The sequence below is a fragment of the Diadema setosum genome, chromosome 8 (assembly GCF_964275005.1).
Source record: "Diadema setosum chromosome 8, eeDiaSeto1, whole genome shotgun sequence".
Classification (NCBI taxonomy): Eukaryota; Metazoa; Echinodermata; class Echinoidea; order Diadematoida; family Diadematidae; genus Diadema; species Diadema setosum.
The window spans coordinates 22,687,051-22,696,705 of record NC_092692.1 but is presented as its reverse complement, the minus strand read 5'-3'; positions in this window follow the sequence as shown (position 1 = coordinate 22,696,705).

Here is a 9,655-nt window from a genome sequence, read left to right as displayed (position 1 = left end):
CAGCACTTACGTAAACATCCACTTAATAGTGTATTATGTGCATTTGTGTGTGTGTGTGTGTGTGTGTGTGTGTTGGCTCATTGCACCTGTTGCAAACCTATCAATTCCACGTAATCCCGAATGTAAACTCTGTATGCATGCTACATACCGTAACTCTGCGTACATGGCATCTTGTCTCAGTACCAACAAATGCATTGCACGTTTGAACCTGCGCTCAGCCAATTGGATAAAACCATGGTACTTGGCTACAGCTGGCCAAGCCAGTTGGGTATACAGTGATAACTTGTTATAGTGAGGTCAGATATAGCTAGATACCTGATAATGATGAAGTTATTTTGCAGGTCCCATTCCTTTCATTTTCTTTTGTTTTTATCCCTGATATAATGAGATACCCAATATATCACTGAAATTTCAGTGGTCCCACACAGCTCGCTTCATTGAGTTTCCTGTTTACTTCACATGTATATGCGTACAGGGAATATGTTAAGAGCTAGAGTGACCAGAGAAAGGACGACCACACAAAAATATCCAATCTGTGTGATTGACGCGTGCATGGATAGTGCCTGTTGACTAGTCTAAATTCAAGACGCATACACTTAATACTGCAATACAGAATTTTCTTATTTCTACTTATGAAGAGCTGTACACTTCAGAAAACATTCAAACAATGCACTTCCATTTTACAAAGTTGATTTCCAAGATATTGATACAATTTAGATATTGTCTTTCATGAATATTTTTGGAGTTGTTTAATACAAATGTTACTGTGTAGAGATTCAATTTTTCTTTCTCAAATTAACCCAGAAGCATGTTAGTGTTGTTTAGTTAGCTTGCTGTGTGAGGTGAAGTGTTATCTTTTAATGTATCCTTTAAAACAAAAATGAAATCATTTAGTATACCTGCTGCATGCACATAAAAAAGTGTCATTTAAGTACATAGCTCATGTTGTTTGTATGCCATCTATTTGTATGCATGAAATAACCAGTTTAGATGAAGTGATGCCCTCTAACATGTTACATACCTTACATAATGTACATACAGTGTATTATGTTTTTCCATATTCACACTCGCAAATGTATCTTAATTATGATTTGCATACTTGACACCTTTTATTTGAAAGTCAACCTCATGCATGTCTAAAACTATGCAGATTACAATATAACCAATTTCAGGTTTGGTTTTGCTTTGTTTTGTCAAATTCAAACACTCGCAGCAGTAGAGTTTCATTCAAATTGATGAAGCAGGTACTTTTCTTGGTGTGAAGGAATTGACTTTTGCAAGATTGACTTTTAATTTTATGTGATATACAGTTGGGCTCGCTTACCTATTGTCTATGTAGTCCACCAGAAGGAAGTATACTCTAGCTATTCTGGATTGGCAGCCTTTAAACACAGTTCCATCTACCTGTGCTCTTGTTATATGTCTGCATGCAGTGCTTGTCTTATCAGGCTCTAATTTAACACAGTAATGACATCCAGTGCTGTGCAATTCAGTCGCAAATACACATGGGTTTCTTGTTTTGTTTTGTTTTTTTTTGTTTTTGTTTTTTTTGTCTCTCTCTCTCACTGTAATCCTCAAATTGTTTATTCAGAAAAAACTTTTCAAATAGAGAAAACCTTTTCCAGCCAAGATAAAGGTATTTCATAACTGTGTGGTGCAAGTCACTTTCAGTGAGTATACATGTAATTAGTTTCTGTTCGTACAAAAATTTTCTTCATTGTTTGCAACATGTGCATACCATGGATGTATGATGCATCATCTTGACTTTGAGGAAAATAGCTGTTAGTACTACACATCCACAATAGAATATTTATAGAGAGGTTGCCTATAACCTTTAGCAGATAAGTACCTCATAATTATATCGTATTTAGTACTATTTTCATTAAGCTGTCGATATGCATTTGTTAAATATATGAAAATATCTTGTAATTACTGGTACCAAATAGTTACTTCTGTCGGTGAGCTGGGACTTAACTGATCATAATTATGTGAAATTGATTTTTTTTTTCCTGTGGTCACTGTTAAATTTCCTTCTTTGTGGAGAATGTGACATTTTTCTAATAAAGATCAAATATGCAGACTTGTATACAATTTACATTTTATGTGTGACAGAAATAGAAAGAGGGAGAGAGCCAAGGAAATGTGCATTGTCCAGTTTGAGGACTTGTGAAGGACTCTCATTCACACAGAAACGATGACATAACAAAGGTAAACATCTTTGAACACCATTGAAATGCAATGTTATGTACACAGATATTTGTCCAACAATGGTATGAAAGTGTCTTCCACTCAACAAATATCATCATAAGCCCAGATTAGATAAACACAAGTCATGCATTACCAGGGGGATCATCAGTCGTTCTCCACCAGTCACAGTCACAGGGAGTTTTTTGGCCCATTATGAACACTACTCCCTCTTGGTTGTGGACCCAGAACACACTTCCCCAAAGTATTACATGTCCTTAATGATGGGAAGTTCAGATGTAAATCGGGGAAATTGCATTATTACCTCTGCCAAGGCAGGATGTTATTTTTTTCATTGGTGTTTGTTTGTTTGTGAACAAAATAACTCAAAAATGTTGTGAGCAGAATATAGATGAATCTTACAGAAAAAGTTGATAATGACACAAGGAACAGATGATTACATTTTGGTGGTGATGCAAGAATTTTTATGAATTTTTGAAGGATTTTTTTATCTTTTGGCAGATAGGGTCAATGAACTTCAGAGTTCAAGCTGTATTTTAGGTTTGCATACGCGCACTAAAGCCCGTACTCTGCTCGGGCAAGGCGCCGCGCAGCTGGAAGCTGATGACGTAAACAAAAGGCTTCTATATTGGAAAATTGGATGATGTTTAGCATTGTGTTTCTGGGTGGAAATGAGCTGCTTGGCAAAGGTCTGTGCTCTCCGAGTGCTTTTCTAGTTTACTTCGTGCTATTGGATACATTTTCAGTTTTGGAAGACCCCACATTTTACCTAAAAATGACATACAAATAACAATAGATACTCGGTGCAATGAATCATGAACATACAAGGAAGTGGAATACACAGTATACATTGTACTTTTGTACAATGTATTTTTTTTTTTTTTTTTGTCCAGTGGATTAGACGTACATGTACATCTGAATTATAATTCAGTCAATGCTTGTGACTCGCAATACCTTGTGATGATTTCCCCCCACATTTCTAATACATGTACAGCTGTTACATGTACACCAGTAGTTGCTTTTTCATACTCTACATTACATACATGTTTATAAGCTACATTGGGCAAATCTAAGGTTATCATGGATAAGCAATTTTGGTATTTTAAAAAAAGATGTTTTCCAAAGACAACTGTAAATGTATATTATGTGAATGCCATTGGAAATAGGTGTACAAATTTCTACCATCTACAAACTTGTCTCTGTCCATGTGAGCACACCTACACACAATTGACACACATAAATGACACTACTCGAGGACCTCCTGGTCATCGTGCCCCAGGTCTATGGTACATCCACCTTAATTTTTATTTATTTCATTTATTTATTGTCTTCTTTATAAAAGCAGGGTAGTCCCATTCAAGCCGCAAGGCCTGCTTTCCAAGGGAGCCCTGCTGTAACAAATCACATTTATGATACAATAAAATATATACATAATAATGATAAAGAAACACACACAATGATACATTAAAGTGGAGAGCCTCTGTAGATAGATATAGCGAGAGAGAGAGAGAGAGAGGGGGGGGGGGGAGGGAGAGAGAGAGAGGGTGAGAAAGAAAGGTGACAGGAAGAATACATGTGTACAACTTTCAAAGAAACGAGAAATTAACTATTGTTGGTAACCACCTGGATGTTGCGGACATTGCGTTTAAAAAGGGGCAGTGAGGTGGAGGATTTAACAAACACGGGTAGAGAGTTAAATAGCTTCGTTGCTGTGTATGAAAAAGACTGCTTTTTATACTCGGACTTGGGTTTAGCTAGATAGAGTTGGTGCATGGAGACTGATCTCGTAGAGTATGGATTAGTTCGCTGAGGTAAAACTCGTCTTAGATATTCGGGAGCAAGGCCATTCAAAATCTTGTACATAAATACATTATGATTATATTCCAGTCTATGTTTAACGGATTGTAATTTTTAAAGAATCTAACAATTTAAACAGGGGTATAATAAGGTGCATCTAACACTAAGCGACAATATTTGTTTTGACACCTCTGTAGCCTCATTAAGTTTTTCTTCGACAGTGAGCCCCACACAGTTGAACAATAATCAATATAAGGAAATATCAAAGTGAAAAATAAATGAAGGAGTACTGGTTTCGTCAGGCAGTGCTTCATCCTTCGCATACATATAAAAGAGTTCATAATTTTCTTAAGAATAAATTATCATCATTGATCTGAAAAGACCAATCTAGATTCTGATTTACAATAACGCCTAAATACTTAAATTTGGTTACATTTTCTAACAATTTGTCTTCCATCCTGATCTGTAATTTAACTGGATTTTTCTTCCTTCTACCAGAAATTAACATAACTTTAGTTTTATCGGTATTAACAACTAATCCATTTTCATTCAACCATTTACATAAAAACATTTATATCATTCTGTAACTGTGTTTGAACAGCCTGTACTCCATATCCTGAAGAAAAAACGGTTGTGTCGTCTGCGTACAGTGAAATATTCGTACTAATATGAAAAGGTAAATTGCTTAATATGTCATTAATGTAAATACAAAATAAAAGTGGGCCCAGTATTGAGCCCTGCGGTACACCGGAAGACACTGGAAGAAAATCACTTCTTATACCTTTGTATATGACACTAATTGCTTTCTTTCTAATAAATATGATTCAAACCATGATAATTCAATACCGTCTATACCAAAAAAAAAAAAAAAACAAAACTCAGTTTCTTAATAAGAAGATCATGGGGAATGATATCAAACGCTTTCCTTAGGTCTAAAAAGACAGCACCAGTAAATCGACATTTGTCAAGGTTATCGCACAACATTTCACAAACTTCCATTAAACACGTTGAGGTGGAGTGTTTACTCCTGAAACCAGACTGCCGATCACTCAACAATTCTTCTTTATGTAGGTATCCCATCAATTGAGAATGAACTGCTCTTTCTAACACTTTGGAAACAATTGACAAAAGGGAGATAGGACGAAAGTTATTTAGTTTTTGACTTGCTTTTGCTTTGGGACCAGGGACTATACTTAAGCCATTTTAAAATCATCAGGGAGACGCCCAGATTGAAGTGATTGATTAAGAATGCGCACAATAGGAATGGCAACCAATTCAACACTAAGCTTCAGCAGTCGAGGGTGGAGGTCATCAAGCCCTGCAGATTTCGAACAATCTAGGTTAAGTAGTTCTTTTTTAACAAATTCAAAGGTGATCTTGTCAAATACAAAACATGATTGTACTTTACTAAGTCGTTTAGTGGTATCCATGCTGTTGTGGTTGTGTCTCATTTTACCGGATCCGCGGGGGAGTCTTCTTTTAGTATATTGACTCAGCGACTTTACTAAACATATTGTTGAACTCCGTTGCTATTTTTAAAGGATCAGATACAATTTTCCCATCAATGACAACATATGAAGATGCGTAACATTTACTAATCAACAACAGCATTCAAATTACAGATGCATTTTTGTCTTGCGTAACAGAGGGGAGATTCCAGGCGTCACTTTTCCATCAGTGTAGGCGGCAGCTTCATCAAGATTTTGGTTTAGGCCTACTTCTGTAACTTTCCAGTTTTGAGCTATGACCACCAAATTCACACCACAGGTACATAACCTTAAATTCAAATGCTGGTTAAGTACACATGTGGGTGATGAAGTCTGACAAGGTCAGGGGTCAAAAGGTCAATGAGTCTGTCGCCTAAAGATGCTGGTCAAGCTTGAATATTGCTGAAGTCAGACAAGGTTTAACAAAATGGCCATGAACTTCACCTGATAAACAATGTAGGCCTACACATACAGACAACCTTGCTTATAAGTCCACCTTGCATAGTCGAATAATCACCCGAGTAAAGGTCTTTTCAGGTCCTTGAACCTTGATGAGATAATCCCTGAAGCAGCTCTTTCCGAACTAAACTGGGATGGGATGTGCTGTGACAGTGGGTGATGGTGCAGTTGTAGTATATTTACAAAAAAAAAAAAAAAATAGTGATGTGCACACTAAAAATTCTGTAAGATTTACAGCAAAAAGGAACCCACAGGAGGTTTCAGCCCTCTGATGGCAGGAAGGGCAGCCTCCTGGAAGGCAGCTACTGTTGGGGCAGTAACTGCCATGGTTGGTAACTGGTTCCAGATGCGAGTGGTTCGGGGATAAAATGAGAAGAATTGATGCTACAGGGACGGTGAGCTTGAGCACATGATCTCTTCTGCTGACATATGGAGCTTGGGTTATGAAGTGAGGAAGATGGATGTTGACTAGTTGGTGATGTATTCTATAGAACATGGTGCTCTGTGCATGGAGACGACGTGTGTGCAGTTGGTCCCATCCCAGACTGGCGACAAGCCCTGAAGCTGATCGAGGTGGATCTTTTGAAGTCGCAGGTGACAAAGCGAGCAGCTGTTTTCTGGACTCTTTCTAAGCATTCGGCAGTACTCGAAGTGTAGGGATTCCAGGCTTCAGAAGCGTACTCCAGCTGTGGTCGGACAAGGCTCATGTATGCTTTGGATTTTACAGCTTTGGAACACGATGACAGGGTTCTCCTTATCAGCCCAAGGGTTTTGCTAGCTTTGCCTTGTACGAGTTGACAGTGTGTGTTCCATTGCAGGTCCTTGGATATGGTGACTCCGAGGTACTTGTATTTGTCGACCCTGGGTAGGCCTACAGACTCATTGCAAAGGTTGTAGTTGTGCTCAATGTGGCTTCTCTTCCTTGTGATGGTGAGGGAAGCACACTTTTCAACATTAAATGCCATAAACCATTTTGTTGACCAGTCTGACAGGGTTTGAAGGTCTTGCTGAAGGATGGCGACGTCATTCATGGTTTGGATTTCTCTGTAGATCACACTGTCATCTGCGAAGAGGCGCATCTTGGACTTTATATTGTGGTGATGTCATTTATATACAGCAGAAAGAGGGCTGGGCCGATAATTAACCGATCCTTGAGGTACCCCAGATGTCACAGGCATCCAAGACGAGCGGGAGCCCTTAACAACAACTGCTTGCTGCCTGTTGGAAAGCAGGGACATGGTCCAATGCAGTGTGTCTCCTTTTATGCCATAATATTCCAGTGTGTCTCCTTTTATGCCATAATATTCCAGTTTGGTCGGTAGATGATGAGGTACCCGGTCAAAGGCTTTCTGAAGATCAAGGAAGATGACATCTGTTTGGCCTCTGCATTGCAAGGTGTGTGTGCCCAATCATGGGTGGCAGAGATGAGTTGGGTGGTGGTGGACAATTTCTGCCTAAACCCATGTTGTTCATCTGCCAAGATGTTGTTGGCAGCTACATGTTTTGAAATATGGCTGAGCACTATGTGCTCCATCACCTTGCTGCAGATACAAGTCAAGGAGATTGGCCTGTAATTGCCTGGATTGCACTTATCACCGGGACTTGTGTATGGGTGCCACTAAGGCATACTTCCATTCCACTGGAACAGTGCCAGAGTTGTAGCTTTGTTGAAATAAGAAAGCAAGGGCAGGGGAAATTTCATCAGCTACAATCTTGAGAAACTTAGGTGGTAGTTCATCTGGTCCAGAGGCTTTGGATGGGTTGAGGCTTGACAGTTGCTTGGCCACACCAGGGCGATGAATGTGCGGGTGACCTATGTCGGGATAGTGCATGGAGCCTTCCATATGCACGTGACGAGCTTGGTTGTTTGTAAATGTTGAGTGGAAGAAAGAGTTGAGACACTCTGCTTTCTCTGTGTTGGTCATGTGGATGCTAGAGCTCTTGTTGGATCTCAATGAGGGGATTTTCATGTTTTCGGACCTGCAGTGCTTGACATAAGACCAAAATGCCTTGGGATTTTCCTGTAAGCTGTTCCCTATGACATTATTCACATAATCATGATCATGATCAAATCAGTTTGGCAACCATGTTTCGGTGCCGTCTGTAGATCTCCCACTTTGATGCATTTGGGTGACTGCGGGCTTGCTTGAACAATCTGTCACGTTTCCTCATTTTCCTTTTCAGGTCAGGAGTGATCCACGGTAGATGACGCCGTGTCTTGCTGATCTTAGATGGTATCAGATCCGCCATGCATTTCTTGAGGAAACCAGATATCCTCTTCCAATTTTCGTCAACGGTTTGGAGTTCTGGAGAAGAAAGGAGGAAGTCAGCAGAGAACTTTGCAGCTTCATCTTTTATGACCTGGTGGTCTGCCCGGTGGAAATGGAAAATCTTTCTGGGAGGTACACAGCCAGTTTTGGGATTGCCTGAGAAGATGAAGGATACAATATTGTGGTCGGATATACCTGGATGAATACATACGTCTGTGACGAGACCTGGGTTGGATGTCAAAAGTAGATCCAGGATGTTACCAGATGCAGGACGAGTTACATGCCTAACAAGTTGAGTCAAGGAGAATTCCAGTACGGTATCAAGTAGAAGTTGATGAATGCTTGCACGGCTTGTGCCAGTCAAAGTGCAAGATTCCCAATCAATATCTGGAAAATTGAAATCTCCTCCAGTGATGATATTGACGTGGCTTCTTCTGCGTGTTTGGAGACAACCTTTGATATGGAGAGATGGAGTTCCTCTAGATCTTGTTTTCCATTTGCTGGAGGACGATAAAAGCTCGCTATGAATAGCGGCTTTGCATTTGTGAACTGCAGATTACACCAGATGATTTCGCTGTTTGATTTAAACTCAGGACACGTAGATAATATGAGAGACTCGTGCACCGCCACAAAGACTCCACCCCCATGCTCACTGCGATCCTTCCGGAATACTGTGTATGTAGTTACAAGGGAAGACACTGTATATAGGAGTTTCTTCATCAAGCTTTGACTCACATCCAAGAATCACGTCTGGTTTGTGGTGATCAATTGTCGCTTGAAATTGGGAGTACTTTGCAGGGCTTTTAAGACCATTGCAGTTGGTAATGATACCCTTTAAGATCTTCCTCAGGTTTTTACATGGTGAGAAGCGTGGGCGTGGGTAGCCTTGTTGCACAACCATGTGACCTGGAGGTTGATGTGGATGTCTGATGGTTTTTCCTCTTTAACTCTGATTTTATTCTCTCATAAGTCAAAGTCGAAGTCAAAACTGAATAGATTTGACTTAGGCAAGGTTATAACCGTAGTATTGTGTACTCTAGGTAGTCAGGATTTATAGGAGGCATCTGTTCACAGGACACATCAAAACTTCACAGTCATTAACATGGAGCACTAATACAAAAGAGTATAGAAGCGCACGCAGCGCACTGCATGCGCTCTTTACTCTTTGGTTCATATACACACACATACAGTCAACCTCGCGTAAGTCGACATAATCGGGACTGAGAAAAACACGTCGACATTTTGTCGACTTATGCGTAAGTCGACATTTTGTCGACTTATAAATGAAAACTAATTTCCCCTATACAGAGTAAGATCACGATGCGGATCGCTACCCAAATCTTACTCCTTTTGCCGCCAAAACATACCTACTGACATTAGCAACAATTATGTTTTAGTTCATGCATAAATCTCGCGCTGATTAGTAATGTACGGAAG